The 17,491-nt window shown below is 41.8% G+C and overlaps 1 pseudogene; it reads right to left on the bottom strand.

The window, feature by feature from the left end:
- LOC124017489 overlaps positions 1-16,565 on the bottom strand; it is a 43,222-nt pseudogene extending 26,657 nt beyond the window's left edge.
- Positions 16,566-17,491: the final 926 nt, after the last annotated feature.

Genomic DNA, 17,491 nt, shown 5'->3' with positions numbered 1-17,491 from the left:
AAAATAGAGCTTTTTGGTCTAAACTCCACTCGCCGTGTTTGGAGGAAGAAGAAGGATGAGTACAACCCCAAGAATACCATCCCAACTGTGAAGCATGGAGCTGGAAACATCATTCTTTGGGGATGCTTTTCTGCAAAGGGGACAGGACGACTGCACCGTATTGAGGGGAGGATGGATGGGGCCATGTATCGCGAGATCTTGGCCAACAACCTCCTTCCCTCAGTAAGAGCATTGAAGATGGGTCGTGGCTGGGTCTTCCAGCATGACAACAACGTGAAACACACAGCCAGGGCAACTAAGGAGTGGCTCCGTAAGAAGCATCTCAAGGTCCTGGAGTGGCCTAGCCAGTCTCCAGACCTGAACCCAATAGAACATCTTTGGAGGGAGCTGAAAGTCAGTATTGCCCAGCAACAGCCCGAAACCTGAAGGATCTGGAGAAGGTCTGTATGGAGGAGTGGGCCAAAATCCCTGCTGCAGTGTGTGCAAACCTGGTCAAGAACTACAGGAAACATATGATCACTGTAATTGCAAACAAAGGTTTCTGTACCAAATATTAAGTTCTGGTTTTCTGATGTATCAACTACTTATGTCATGCAATAAAATGCAAATCAATTACTTAAAAATAATACAATGTGATTTTCTGGATTTTTGTTTTAGATTCCGTCTCTCACAGTTGAAATGTACCTATGATACACATTACGGACCTCTACATGCTCTGTAAGTAGGAAAACCTGCAAAATCGGAAGCGTATCAAATACTTGTTCTCCCCACTGTATATATAAATCTTGCATATCTTCATTTCCACAATAAACAAATAATATCCATAATAATGTTGGCAGTTCATATGAAGGATTGTTACCTCTAACCAGGATTGTTACCTATAAACAGGATTGTTACCTCTAACCAGGATTGTTACCTCTAACCAGGATTGTTACCTATAAACAGGATTGTTACCTATAAACAGGATTGTTGCCTCTAACCAGGATTGTTACCTATAAACAGGATTGTTGCCTCTAACCAGGATTGTTACCTATAAACAGGATTGTTGCCTCTAACCAGGATTGGCATTACAAAAATTACATTTTTGGCAAACAAATATTGTGATTCATCCTGTATTGTCCCTAACATCATCACCCAACAGCAACAGATGTGGAATACACACGCTCAGATTTTCAACAGTTGTTCCATCCTCAGGCCCAACTCAAGAGAAGACTTGATGTGTGAATGCATATACAGTTGTAGCTGTTTGAGAAGGCATGCAAATTTGAGCAAGAATGGGGAGATTTGACTAACCAATGTCAAGTCCTTGCTGATGGCGCTCAGATACACCCCCCTAAGAATAGGCCCCCTTTCTGAATGTCTGAGTGTGACCCCCTCCCCATGGGTTATTGCAGCTAGTGTTGCCAGCACTGCCACTACCTGGGTGGGGGTACCTAATATATGCCATTTAGCAGACGCTTTTATCCAAAGAGACTTACAGTCATGTGTGCATACATTCTACGTACCTCACTGAAATCCGCTCTGGCTAGGTACAAGGTCATCAAGGTTCACATTAGCAGTTTTGAAAAATTCCTTGTATGTTATGCTCGTCGATGTGGGGGATTTGGCTTAGTTGGACCAACCATGCCAGGCAGGCTCAGATTCTTGAGGAGACAGTGCTGCTTTAGTGGGTCTCTGACAGCATGTATCTTTCTGTCTTGGCTGCATATAAGCTACTTTCAGTAGGCCTATAAAACAAATAAGGATTTCTCCTTAGTATGTGGATCTCTGAGGTGGGTGTCTAGTGAATAGGGTTGGGGACCGCTCCATCATGTGCACCATCATGATAAGACAATGAATAAATAAACTATATTCATAATCCATTTTAAAATGTATATCCCATATCTTCACAAAATGTAATACTCCTGCTTGCAGACACACACACACACACACACACACACACACACACACACACACACACACACACACACACACACACACACACACACACACACACACACACACACACACACACACACACACACACACACACACACACACACACACACACACACACACACACACCAACCACTTTCTTTTTTCACTCACTTAACTCCAGTCTTTTCAAACACAAAAACACACACCGCACCTACCATCACAATACACTTGGAAATACCCACATACTGTGTGTCATGTTGTATAAATGATAGGAAACAGGTGCAGGAATACGAAATGTGTGTTTTTATTACTTCAACCAAGATAGCGCATGTCATGAACATGACGGGGACGAAGCCCAAAACAAACAGGTCAAATATAACACAGGGCTGTAAACCCAAACAAAGAGCAAGGTGTAAACCTCTAATAAATACAATAAAGCATAATAGATGCGTAGTATCAAAGCCGACACAACAGAGCACAGGTACTCACAAGACCAACAGACATGGAACAACAACCGCCAAGGACAAGGGGAAACAGAGGGCACATATATACACATACTAATCAGGGGGAATGGGAACCAGGTGTGCGTAAGGAGACAAGACAGTCCGGGGTTGGTGGTAATGATCCAGTTCAGTGACGCCTAGAAGGCCGGTGACGTAAACCTCCGGAGCTGATGAATGGAATGAGCAGCAGTACCGGGAGGATCAGTGACACTTGTGCCTTCTGTCTTCGGTTTGCTGTGTTTTTATCACTACCATGTTGATTCCTACCTAAATCCGGGGTTTTGAGTACTTTTGTGTTTCAGTTCCTTATACAGTTGAAGTCGGAAGTTTACATACACCTTAGCAAAGTTTTTCACAATTCCTGATATTTAATCATAGTAAAAATTCCTTGTCTTAGGTAAGTTAGGATCACCACTTTATTTTAAGAATGTGAAATGTCAGAATAATACTAGAGAGAATGATGTATTTCAGCTTTAATTTCTTTCATCACATTCCCAGTGGGTCAGAAGTTTACATACACTCGATTAATATTTGGTAGCATTGCCTTTAAATTGTTTAACTTGGGTCAAACATTTTGGGTAGCCTTCCACAAGCTTCCACAATAAGTCTGGTGAATTTTGGTCCATTCCTCCTGACAAAGCTGGTGTAACAGAAAGATTTCTAGGCCTCCTTCCTCGCACATGCTTTTTTCAGTTCTGCCCACAAATTCTCTATAGGATTGAGGTCAGGGCTTTGTGATGGCCACTCCAATACCTTGACTTTGTTGTCCTAAAGCCATTTTGCCACAACTTTGGAAGTATGCTTGGGGTCAATGTCCATTTGGAAGACCAATTTGCGACCAAGCTTTAACTTCCTGACTGATGTCTTGAGATGTTGCTTCAATATCTCCAAATACTTTTTCTTTTTCATGATGCCATCTATTTTGTGAAGTGCACCAGTCCCTCAGGCAGCAAAGCACTCCCACAACATGATGGTGCCACTCGCATGCTTCACAGTTGGGATGGTGTTCGTCAGCTTGCAAGCCTCTCCCTTTTTCCTCCAAACATAACGATGGTCATTATGGCCAAACAGTTCTATTTTTGTTTCCTCAGACCAAAGGACATTTCTCCAAAAAGTACGATCTTTGTCCCTATGGCAGTTTTGGAGAAGTGGCTTCTTCCTTGCTGAGCGGCCTTTCAAGTTATGTCGATAAAGGACTTGTTTTACTGTGGATATAGATACTCTGTACCTGTTTCCTCCAGCATTTTCACAAGGTCCTGTGCTGTTGTTCTGGGATTGATTTGCACTTTTCGCACCAAAGTACGTTCATCTCTAGGAGACAGATTGCGTCTCCTTCCTGAGCGGTATGACGGCTGAGTGGTCCCATGGTGTTTATACTTGCGTACTATTGTTTGTACAGATGAACATGGTACCTTCAGGCGTTTGGAAATTGCTCCCAAGGATGAACCAGACTTGTGGAGGCCTACAATGTTTTTCTGAGGTCTTGGCTGATTTCTTTTGATTTTCCCATGATGTCAAGCAAAGAGGCACTGAGTTTGAAGGTAGGCCTTGAAATACATCCACAGGTACACATCCAATTGACTCAAACAATGTAAATTAGCCTATCAGAAGCTTCTAAAGCCATGACATAATTTTCTAGAATTTTCCAAGCTGTTTAGAAAGGCACAGTCAACTTGGTGTATGTAAACTTCTGACCCACTGGAATTGTGATACAGTGAATTATAAGTTAAATAATTTGTCTGTAAACAATTATTGGATAAAATACCTGTGTCATGCACGAAGTAGATGTCCTAACTGACTTGCCAAAACTATAGTTTGTTAAAACAAGAAATTTGTGGAGTGGTTGAAAAACAAGTTTTAATGACTCCAACCTGTAAACTTCCGACTTCAACTGTATTTGAAGAAGTATTAATTCAATAACGATGCTTTCTTCTAATCCTGTCTTTTATCTATTTATAAATACTATGAAGATGAATAGTTATTATTTTAGGACATACCCTATCTTGAATTGTATAGTGTATTTGTGACTTGACTGCACTTACAAATATCAGTATATCACCAGAACACATCCTAAATATCAAGACACAAACTAATCATTAATCACTAATCACTAATCATCATTTTAAAAAGTATGATTTTTGTTATGATTACACCTGAACAACAGCCTGTGAGTGTGAGGGATTCATTGTCACAGCCCCGGAGACGCTTTCAAATGTTTTCACAAGAAAAAATGGTCTTTAAAGGGCAAATCAGAATACCGGCCGCTCAGCCTTAGATCGTTTCTATCTAATCTCCTCTATTCTCTGCTATAGAGAAGTGTTCAATGTTATCTGTTCTACCAGGCTGTGGCCTAAACATTCAAATCAAATCAAATAATTCATTGGCTGGGCTGTGATAAGTAGTGGACTGATGGCAGGGTGTTGAGCCAGAAGGGCAGGGAAGAGGCAGGTAGCTGGCCATAAAGATGAGTTTGTGCTTCATTTGTCCAGACTTAAAACAGGAGACCCTAGAGAATAGCTCAGTGTATTGCATAACAGGTCTTTGTGTTGCCATGGGGCTGTGGGGATCTTAGGTGTCCTAGCTAGGCTGCAAGGCATTGAATATTTGACGTATTCTCTGCACTTCAATAGAAAATACATGTCAACGCACCTGTTCCCGCAAGATCACACACAGTTAGTTAGAATTCAAACCATATCCCTAACAACCAACTTCAACCTGTTGTATGGGACCTAAGTTCTGTGTGCAGGAAAAATCACTGAACAAATAACCACATTTCAGACAGGAACCCTTTCTGCCAGCTAGACAAAAAACCTGACACATGCCGAAGAAAGAGAAACAGAAAGGAAAACAGTGACAAAGAAATATTGTCCATTACAGCCAGCAACAGAATACCAAGTAGTCTCTCTTTTTCATCCTCTCCAGGAAAAACAACGATTCCTCATTTGTGTCGACCAGAACTAAGAGATTGATGACCGCAGAGTTCCTCTCCCACTCTCCATCTCTCTCTGCCTCTCTTTATGCCTCTCTCGAGCTCTCTCTCACTCTCTAGCTCTCTCAATTCAATTCAATTCAAGGGGCTTTATTGGCATGGGAAACCTATGTTAACATTGCCAAAGCAAGTGAAGTAGAAAATAAACTAAAGTTAAATTAACAATAAAAATGAACAGTAAACATTACACTCACTGTCACACCCTGGCCATAGTTTGCTTTGTATGTTTTGTTTGGTCAGGGTGTGATCTGAGTGGACATTCTATGTTGTGTGTCTAGTTTGTCTGTTTCTGTGTTTGGCCTGATATGGTTCTCAATCAGAGGCAGGTGTTAGTCGTTGTCTCTGATTGGGAACCATATTTAGGTAGCCTGTTTTGTCATTGTGGGTTGTGGGTGATTGTCTATGTTAGTTGCTTGTGTCAGCACAGTTATTATAGCGTCACGGTAATTATTTGTTTATTGTTTTGTTTTCAGTGTTCAGTGCCTTCTTTAATTCATGTATCATCATGAACACATACCACACTGCATTTTGGTCCGCTTCTTACGACAATCGTGACACTCACAGAAGTTCCAAAAGAATAAAGACATATCAAATGTCATTTAATGTACAGTCGTGGCCAAAAGTTTTGAGAATGATACAAATATGAATTTTCACAAAGTTTGCTGCTTCAGTATCTTTAGACATTTTTGTCAGATGTTACTATGGAATACTGAAGTATAATTACAGGCATTTCATGAGTGTCAAAAGCTTTAATTGACAATTACATGAAGTTGATGCGAAGGGTCAATATTTGCAGTGTTGACCCTTCTATTTCAAGACCTCTGCAATCCGCTCTGGCATGCTGTCAATTAACTTCTGGGCCACATCCTGACTGATGGCAGCCCATTCTTGCATAATCAATGCCTGGAGTTTGTCAAATGTGTGGGTTTTTGTTTGTCCACCCGCCTCTTGAGGATTGACCACAAGTTCTCAATGGGATTAAGATCTGCGGAGTTTCCTGGCCATGGACCCAAAACATCGATGTTTTGTTCCCCGAGCCACTTAGTTATCACTTTTTCCTTATGGCAAGGTGCTCCATCATGCTGGAAAAGGCATTGTTCGTCACCAAACTGTTCCTGGATGGTTGGGAGAAGTTGCTCTCGGAGGATGTGTTGGTACCATTCTTTATTCATGGCTGTGTTCCTGGGCTGAGAAGCAACCCCACACCACACATGAATGGGCTCAGGATGCTATACTGTTGGCATGACACAGTACTGATGGTAGCGCTCACCTCGTCTTCTCTGGACAAGCTTTTTTCAGGATGCCCCAAACAATCGGAAAGGGGATTCATCAGAGAAAATGACTTTACCCCAGTCCTCAGCAGTCCAATCCCTGTACCTTTTGCAGTACATCAGTCTGTCCCTGATGTTTTTCCTGGAGAGAAGTGGCTTCTTTGCTGCCCTTCTTGACACCAGGCCATCCTCCAAAAGTCTTCGCCTCACTGTGCGTGCAGATGCACTCACACCTTCCTGCTGCCATTCCTGAGCAAGCTCTGTACTGGTGGTGTCCCGATCCCGCAGCTGAATCAAATTTAGGAGACGGTCCTGGCGCTTGCTGGACATTCTTGGGCGCCCTGAAGCCTTCTTCACAACAACTGAACTGCTCTCATTGAAGTTCTTGGTGATCTGATAAATGGTTGATTTAGGTGCAATCTTACTGGCAGCAATATCCTTGCCTGTGAAGCCATTTTTTTGTGCAAAGCAATGATGACAGCACATGTTTCCTTGCAGGTAACCATGGTTGACAGAGGAAGAACAATGATCCCAAGCACCACCCTCCTTTTGAAGCTTCCAGTCTGTTATCTGAACATAAATACATTTAGCATCTCCTGGCTTCCACACATACACGTAGCCTACAAGCCATTTTTAAAAGTCTAATAAATCAATTTAATATAGCCTACACCTTCACATTATTTGTCTAAAGAAACATGATATGAAGAAATGTAGTCTATTTCAGAAGAAAAGAATAGCATACTCTGAGTTGTCCTTATGTTAGGTCCTGATGTGGCTATGCCAAATGGCTGTGAGCTACACTAGTTAATTTAGCAGACAAGATTTGCTTAGAATTCTGTGGTATTATTTGTATACTATTTTATAGTATGAAGAATACAATTGGACAAAGCTGAATAAAATATACATATTTTCTCTCAACGATTTGAGGGAGTGCGCACATGCAGATATTCTGTGTTGAGAGGTTAAGAAAGAAATAGGTACCCCTATATGATTATTTTAGAGTTATTAATGTAACTTTAGTTGTTCTACAAACGTTGGCCTATATGTTTTAATTTGTAACATTGTTAGGCTGCATGATGAGACTCTAATGATGATTTGAAAAAAGGCTTGAAAGGCATGATCTCTGCTTTGTTTTCTGCGCAGGCTGCACACACTACATCAGTCTCTCATTCACAATTTGACAAGCACCTGATAATGCCTCGGATTTCACAGCAGCATCCCCTTTGTGGCCGTAATGCACCCTTAAAAGGTCCATGCCTTCTGCGTCCCGGAGTGCTGCATTGTGCCCTTCTCCCTGAGTGTGCTGCGCAATCTGAAGCGTCTCACTCACACAGCTCTATATCAAGTGATCGGGTCTTTCTTACAGACTACAAGTTAAAACAAACACATCAGGGACGCGCATCCTTATCCAATTTCCGAGGTGCATATTGAACATATGTTTTCAGCAGCCAACAAGATGAGTAGGCCTAATGAACAAAAAAAGCACCAGCCTATGTCAATATACTATTCTTGATTTAATCTTGTCTTTACATATGCTAAATAATATAGGTATGACATTTGTTTTGATTTAGAATAGACCATTATCATGCATCTGTATTGAAACAAGGGCAGCGGAAAAAAGACATGTCATCTATGCACTTAAATAGCGAATGGAGGATGTTTTTCCCCGTGGTTTATTTTCATGCCAGCCAGGTAGGCTATACCCCTGTTGTAAATATATGCAATGTGCTTAATATTAGGAAAGTTGTAATAAATCATCAATATCGTAGGCCCAGCCTATTGAACACTGATGGGAGCCTCCTCTTCTATTAGAAGCCCATAGAAATGTTGCACAACATGAGCTCACGTTGGCTATGTAGTGTCATTTCACAGCCCTTGTACCTTCACCACAAAAAAATCTGATGATAAATGTAGAGTTGACACTGAATTGAGTTGACTGTCAGTTACCTTGAGGAGAAAACAGTGTGGCACCGGAGGGGATGACTGTCGTCTTATCGGCTCTTAACCAACCATGCTATTTTGTTCGTTTTTTTCCGTTGTTCGTAACTTGTTTTGTACATAATGTTGCTTCTGCAGTCTCTTATGACCGAAAAGAGCTTCTGGACATCAGAACTGCGATTACTCACTTCAGATTAGACAAAAAAAACATTTTTTCAACAAGTCGGACGGGAGGGAGAAACTACAGACACCCGACCAGGCCCAGATCCCCGTCAGTCGCTGGAAAAGGAAACTGAGATTTGGCGGAAAAAGATCAGGGCGCCTTGTGAGGATCAGGTGACGAGTGGCTAATCTGCCTTCGCCTTCCATCCTATTAGCTAATGTTCAATATTTGGAAAATAAATGGGATGAACTGAAAGCACGTATATACTACCAATGGGACATTAAAACTTCTTCGGGATAGGGGCAGTATTCGGAAGTTCGGTAAACTGCCTGTTACTCAGGCCCAGAAGCTAGGATATGCATATAATTGGTAGTATTATATAGGAAACATTCTGAAGTTTATAAAACTGAGTATAACAGAACTGATATGGCAGGCGAAAACCTGAGGAGAATCCATCTGGAATTGTTATTTTTTGAGATCACCACCCATTGAAATGGCTGTCTACGGGAAAATCAAAGGAATACCTCCCAGATTGCAGTTCCCAGGGCTTCCACTAGATGTCAACAGTCTTTAGAAAGAGTTTCAGGCTTGTTTTGTGAAAAATGAGCTAGAATTTGTAGTTTTTATAGGTGGCTCCCATTTTGACTGTAGTATTGTGGCGCACGTGGATGAGGGCGCACACTTCGTTATTTATCTCCGGTAATGAACATACTATTCTCTGTCTTAAATTGTATTGTTTATTTACATATTAGGGCACCTGAGAATTGATTATAAACATTGTTTGACTTGTTTGGACAAAGTTTATTGGTAACTTTTTGGATTCCTTTGTATGCATATTGAACCAGGGAAACATTAAGCGTGCCAACTAAACTGACTTTTTTGGGATATAAAGGACTTTATCGAACAAAACTACCATTTGTTATGTATCTGGGACCCTTGGGATTGCAAACAGAGGAAGATCTTCAAAGATAAGTGTTTTATTTTATCGCTATTTCTGACTTTCGTGACACCTCTGCTAGTTTGAAAAATGTTTTTAATGCTTTTGTACGCGGGGCGCTGTCCTCAGATAATCACATGGTATGCATTCGCCGTAAAGCCTTTTTGAAATCTGACAAAGCAGCTGGATTAACAAGAAGTTAAGCTTTTAAACAATGTAAGACACTTGTATTTTCATGAATGTTTAATATTACGAATTTTGTATTTAGAATTTCGCGCTCTGCAATATCACAGGACGTTGTCGAGGTGGGGAGCTAGCTGTAATATCTTACGTTTCATGTTTCATCGAGTCTTGGCTGAACGATGACATTATGAACATACAGCTGGTGGGATATACTCTCTATCGGCAGGATAGAAAAGCAGCTTCTAGTAAGACACGGGGCGGAGGCATATGCATATATGTAAACAACAGCTGGTGCAAAATATCTAAGGAAGTCTCAAGATTTTGCTCACCTGCGGTAGAGTATCTGATGATAAGCTGAAGACCACACTATCTATTACCTAGAGTTTTCATCTGTATTTTTCGTAGCTGTCTACATATCACTACAGACCGATGCTGGCACTAAAACCGCACTCAATGAGCTGTATACCGCCATAAGCAAACAGGAAAACGCTCATCCAGAGGCAGCGCTCCTAGTGGCCGGGGACTTTAATACAGGTAAACTTAAATCAGTTTTACCTCATTTCTATCAGCATGTTAAATGTGCAACCAGAGGGAAAAGGCCACCCTTACTGATGAACCATCGAACAGGCAAAGCATCAATACAGGACTAAGATAGAATCATACTACACTGGCTCCGACGCTCGTCGGATGTGGCAAGGCTTGCAAACTATTACAGACTACAAAGGGAAGCACAGCTGAGAGCTGCCCAGTGACACGAGCCTACCAGACGAGCTAAATAACTTTTATGCTCGCTTCGAGGCAAGTAATACTGAAACATGCATGAGAGCGTGGTCACGCTCTCCACAGTCATTGTGAGTAAGACCTTTAAACAGGTCAATATTCACAAGGCCCACAGGGCCAGATGGATTACCAGGACGTGTACTCCGAGCATGCGCTGACCAACTGGCAAGGGTCTTCACTGACATTTTCAACCTCTCCCTGTCTGAATCTGTAATACTAACATGTTTTAAGCAGACAACGATTGTGCCTGTGCCCAAGCACACTAAGGTAAACTGCCTAAATGACTACCAACCCGTAGCACTCACGTCTGTAGTCATGTCAGCACGTTATCCCAGAAACCCAAGACGCACTCAATTTGCATACCACACCAACAGATTCACAGATGATGCCATCTCTATTACACTACACACTGCCCTTTCACACATGGACAAAAGGAACCTCAGCGTTAGTCTAGGTCCAAGAGGCCTCTAAACAGCTTCTACCCTCAAGCCATAAGGCAGCTAATCAAATGGCTATCCAGACTATATGCACTGCCCCCTACTCTGCTGCTACTCTCTGTTATTATCTATGCATAGTTACTTTAATAACTCTACCTACATGTAGATATTACCTCAATTACCAGTACTTCGCCCCACTATTGTTATTTACTGCTACTCTTTAATTATTTGTTTTTCTTAATTATCTCATATTTTTGGGGGTATTTTCTTAAAACTGCATTGTTGGTTAAGGGCTTGTAAGTAAAAGCATTTCACTGAAAGGTGAACCTGTTGTATTTGCCGCATGTGACAAGTAAAATTTGATTTTATCTGCTACATTATTCGGTCTCCAGCTGGGTTTTAGTCAAAATATACCACTGTTTGTAACCCCGACTAGAGCTGGGCAACACGGACAAAAATCCATATTGCGATAAATTGCCTGAATCGATGCACAACAGTTTTGGTTTTATTATCCTTTAAACTTCTATTACTAATTTGATGGTTGAAGCCAATCAATTGTCCCATTAACAATCACCCATATGAGCAAACAAATGTATTTTCAAACTTCACATTTGATCTGTAATTTTCGGTTTATGGTCCCAGATCTACCCTCCTACCCCTTTCACATATACAAAAAACAAGTTAACAAAATGTTTTAAAAAAATAAATAAGCAAAGCAAAAAAACAAAATGGTTTTGCCTTTGTGTAAATGGGGTATTAGGTACTAATACACACTTGGCTCAGTACTAGAACAGCAGGTACTAGGTAACAGCAGGTCCCAGAGCCTTTAGATATAATAAAATAACTCAATATAAAGCTCTGCAGGTAGGCATAAACAACATAAGCGTTGCTTAGGGCCCCGGGCCACTAGGAGGCCCCCTGCCACAAAAATATTCACTCATGGCCTCCAAATTTGGTTGTGCATCAGCATTTTGTCTTGCTATATCACTCACTGACAGTCACTCAATTATCCATGTCACCTAAAAAAAATTTGATTGGTAAATCGGTCTTGCCAGATATATAAACTGACTGGGCACACAGGTATTTTTTTCACTCATATATCGTATTAACATGGCATAAGTCATTACAAAATGTGTAGAATTGCAGGAAATGAACTTTAAAACTAAAAATGTCCTCTTCCATCATCAAGAGGGAGACCACTAAAATGTTTTGCCGCGAGGTGGGGGGACTCAACAACCCAATCTCGCCTAGGGCTCCCAAAAGGCTAGAGCCAGCCCTGACTCCAGGGGATAATGCCTCATAACAAGACCTCCCAGAGTCTTGTCCTCTGTAAGCTTCAGATTTAAATTCAATCAACTTTGAGCCTAGCTATTTCACAATAACTGAAAGACATGGAACAAACTAGCTAGCTCATAGAACTCAACTGTTTGGCAACACTCCAAACCATGTGCAAGACAGTTGTCTACAGAAATAAAAAGTAAAATAAAGGCCTAGTAAGTACTAGATATAGAGGGTAATCACTTCTATACCTTTCTAAGGCCGGAGGTCAGTGTAAGACCAGAAAATGACAGGAGAAATGTAAATAGAAAGGAGGGAGTGTGACACACACAACCATACCAGAACTACTGTGACTTTAACAGGAGGAAAATAACTGTGGGCTCTGGCCTCTCTGTTACAGTCTGGGAAGTTGTTGGCTGTGTATTGAGTGACAAACAGACTCCCTCACACCACAGTGACTTCCTTCCTGATCCCTCAGTGGGCCTGGTCAGCACATTGCTGCACAGTGCAGCCCAGAGAGCGAACGAGAGACTTATGGAAAGCTTCCGGGCTTGCCTTCCGCCACCTCGGTCTCTCTACACAGTTCAGGTTCAAAGTCAAGCTAAGCATTTCCTACAATATTAGAGTGATGAAAAATGGCCATATCCCTTCTAACAACCTGGTACAAATTTCTCTCTGAATGCTGTATGACTCATACAGCCCAATAAATTACAATTACAGATACAGGATGTACAATCATCAAACAAACCCGAGGTAAATAAAACATATAGAATGGCTTTTAAATCTCAGCAATGAGAGGAATTAGTCACTGGATTTCAGCTTAATATAAAATGGTGATGTATAATATGTAATCAGCATTGTCACATCTTTAGGTGCAACAGTACAATAGAGGAAACAATTATATTCAACAGGAAGATGTGATCACTGCACAACACACATTGTTCCATTCCCAATTCATTTCTGTAACTAATTATACTCCATACCATTTTAATAGCATAAGGTGTGTGCCTGAGTGTGTGTGGCAGTGTCCATTGATCACAAATGTCAGAGAGGGCATAGATTGCTGCAAAACACTGGCATATCTCTTCTGACAAAGATGGAAGATTTCGATTTCGAAGATGGAAGATTTCGTCTGACAGGGGGACGATATAAACAAATTATTTTCTACTCAACATTCAAACAATTGAATTAATGAATACCAGAACAACATTTTAGAAATGTTGCATATCTCCAGAGGTTGATGGAATCACAGTATACCATTCAAATGTATCTTTAGTGCTTCAGATACAAGAAAACAGTCTGTACAAATCTCATAAAATAGAATAGGAAAAGTTAGTGGTGAAAGACAGCCAGGGAAAGGGAGCAGAAGATGAATAACAACAATAACAACCCAAGTTTGAAAGACAGAAAAAAACACTGAGGCAATTACACAAGAGGAAAGAGTAGAGAGATGAAATCTGAAGAGGAGAGAACAGAGAGAGGCGGCTTACTTGCTAAAGTATGTCTAGATGGTCACATGGGTGGAGAGTGGAGAGATGGAGAGGGAGACAAGCGAGGCAGAGGGAGGAGAGGAAAAAAAGATAGTGTGTGTGTGTGTGTGTGTGTGTGTGTGTGTGTGTGTGTGTGTGTGTGTGTGTGTGTGTGTGTGTGTGTGTGTGTGTGTGTGTGTGTGTGTGTGTGTGTGTGTGTGTGTGTGTGTGTGTGTGTCAAATCAAATCAAATTGTATTGATCACAAACACATGGTTAGCAGATGTTATTGTGAGGGTATTGAAATGCTTATGCTTTTAGATCCGACAATGCAGCAGTATCTAACAGGTAATATATAACAATTTCACAACAAAAACTAATACACACAATCTAGTGAAGGAATGGGATGAGAATATATAAATATAACATATATGGATGAGCAGTGACAGAGCGGCTAATATGCAATATATAGTAGAGAACAGATAGTGAAGGATACAGTATATACAGTTGTTGAAGTCAGAAGTTTACATATACTTAGGTTGGAGTCATTAAAACTTTTCAACCACTCCACAAATTTCTTGTAAACAAACTATAGTTTTGGCAAGTCGGTTAGGACAACTACATTGTGCATGACAGAAGTCATTTCTCCAACAATTGTTTACAAACAGATTTTTTCACTTATTATTCACTGTATCACAATTCCAGTGGGTCGGAAGTTTACATACACTAAATTGACTGTGCCTTTAAACAGCTTGGAAAATTCCAGAAAATTATGTCATGGCTTTAGAAGCTTCTTATAGGCTAACTGACATCATTTGAGTCAATTGGAGGTGTACCTGTGGATGTATTTCAAGGCCTACCTTCAAACTCAGTGCCTCTTTGCTTCACATCATGGAAAAATCTAAAGAAATCAGCCAATACGTCAGTAAAACATTATAGACCTCCACAAGTCTGGTTCATCCTTGGGAGCCATATCCAAACGCCTGAAGGTACCACGTTCATCTGTACAAACAACAATAGTATGCAAGTATAAACACCAAGTGACCACTCAGCCGTCATACCGCCAGGAAGAAGATGCAATCTGTCTCCTAGAGATGAACGAAGTGCAAATCAATCCCAGAACAACAGCAAAGGACCTTGTGAAGATGCTGGAGGAAACAGGTACAAAAGTATCTATATACACAGTAAAAACGAGTCCTATATCGACATAACCTGAAACGCCTCTCAGCAAGGAAGAAGTCGCTACTCCAAAACCGCCATAAAAAAGCCAGACAACGGTTTGCAACTACACATGGGGACAAAGATCGTACATTTTGGAAAAATTACCTCTGGTCTGATGAAACAAAAATACAACTGTTTGGCCATAATGACCATAATTATGTTTGGAAGAAAAGGGGGGATGCTTGCAAGCCAAAGAACACCATCCCAACTGTGAAGCATGGCGGTGGCAGCATCATGTTGTGGGGGTGCTTTGCTGCAGGAGGGACTGGTGCACTTCACAAAATAGATGGCATCACGAGGAAGGAAAATTATGTGGATATATTGAAGCAACATCTCAAGACATCAGTCAGGAAGTTAAAGCTTGGTCGCAAATAGGTCTTCCAAATGGACAATGACCCCCTAGCATACTTCCAAAGTTGTGGGAAAATGGCTTAAGGACAACAAAGTCAAGGTATTGGAGTGGCCATCACAAAACCATGACCTCAATCCTATAGAAAATTTGTGGGCAGAACTGAAAAAGTGTGTGCAAGCAAGGAGGCCAACAAACCTCACTCAGTTACACCAGCTCTGTCAGGAGGAATGGGCCAAAATTCACCCAACTTATTGTGGGAAGCTTGTGGAAGGCTACCCAAAACGTTTGACTCAAGTTAAACAATTTAAGGACAATGCTACCAAATACTAATTGAGTGTATGTAAACTTCTGACCCACTGGGAATGGGATGAAAGAAATCAAACCTGAAATAAATAATTCTCTCTACTATTATTCTGACATTTCACATTCTTAAAATAAAGTGGTGGTCCTAACTGACTTAAGACAGGGAATTTTCACTAGAATTAAATGTCAGGAATTGTGAAAAACTGAGTTTAAATGTAAGTTGGCTAAAGTGTATGTAAACTTCTGACTTCAACTGTACTTCAACTGTTGGTGGATTTCCTGACTGATCTTCCACCTTCACAGGGTAACACCACGATCCTGGTCATTGTGGATCGTTTTCTAAGTCCTGTTGTCTCCTCCCTTTGCCCGGTCTCCCTACAGCCCTACAAACTGCGGAGGCCCTGTTTACACACGTCTTCCGGCACTATGGGTTGCCTGAGGATATAGTGTCTGATCGGGGTCCCCAGTTCACATCAAGGGTCTGGAAGGCGTTCATGGAACGTCTGGGGGTCTCAATCAGCCTTCCCTCAGGTTTTCACTCCGAGAGTAACGGCAGGTGGAGAGACTTAACCAGGATTTGGGTAGGTTCATGCCCTGGGCAGAGATGGCCCAGAACTCGCTACGCCACTCCTCCACTAACCGGTTCTGGCTCCTTGGCATCAGAGTCAGACCGAGGCTCCTGCGGTGGATGACTGGTTCCGGCGCGTGGAAGAAACATGGGACACCGCCCATGTCCGCCTTCAGCGTGCGTACTGCACCAGAAAGTTGGCGCAGACCGTCACCGCAGTGAGGCCCCTGTGTTCGCACCGGGTTTTGTACCCACATTTAGATTATTTTGTCATTTTGGTTTTGGAGTTTTGTGAAGCACTGAATTAAACAACTCCGTTTATATCAAGTTCGATTCTCCTGCGCCCGACTTCCCTGCCACCCTTTACAGTGCACCTGTTAAAGTTAGTTAGGGTTTTCGGTGACAAGCATAACAATTTCAGCCTTCTGAGGTTGAAGAGGCACTGTTGCGCCTTCTTCACCACACGGTCTGTGTGCGTGGACAGTTTCAGTTTGACGGTGATATGTACTCCGAGGAACTTAAAACTTTCCACCTTCTCCACTGCTGTACCGTCGATGTGGATAGGGGGGGGTGCGCCCTTTGCTGTATCCTGAAGTCCACAATTATCTCTTTTGTTTTGCTGACATTGAGTGAGAGGTTGTTTTCCTGACACCACACTCCGAGGGCCCTCACCTCCTTCCTGTAGACTGTATCGTCGTTGTTGGTAATCAAGCCTACCACTGTAGTGTCGTCTGTAAACTTGATGATTGTGTTGGAGGCGTGCATGACCACACAGTCATGGGTGAACAGGAGAGGGCTGAGAACGCACCCTTGTGGGGCCCCAGTGTTGAGGACCAGCGGAGTGGAGATGTTGTTTCCTACCTTCACCACCTGGGGCGGCCAGTCAGGAAGTCCAGGACCCAATTGTACAGGGTGGGGTAGAGACCCACTGTCTCAAGCTTAATGATGAGTATGGAGGGTACTATGGTGTTGATTCCTGAGCTGTAGTCAATGAACAGCTGTAGACAATGAACTCTTGTCCAGATGGGATAGGGCAGTGTGCAGTGTGATGGCGATGGCATTGTTTGTGGACCTATTGGGGTGGTAAGAAAATTGGAGTGGGTCTAGGGTAACAGGTAGGGTGGAGGTGATGTGATCCTTGACTAGTCTCTCAAAGCTCTTCATGATGACAGAAGTGAGTGCA

This window comes from Oncorhynchus gorbuscha, unplaced genomic scaffold (assembly GCF_021184085.1).
Source record: "Oncorhynchus gorbuscha isolate QuinsamMale2020 ecotype Even-year unplaced genomic scaffold, OgorEven_v1.0 Un_scaffold_2567, whole genome shotgun sequence".
In the NCBI taxonomy this organism is placed as follows: domain Eukaryota; kingdom Metazoa; phylum Chordata; class Actinopteri; order Salmoniformes; family Salmonidae; genus Oncorhynchus; species Oncorhynchus gorbuscha.
This window is presented reverse-complemented; position numbering and strand designations above follow the sequence as displayed.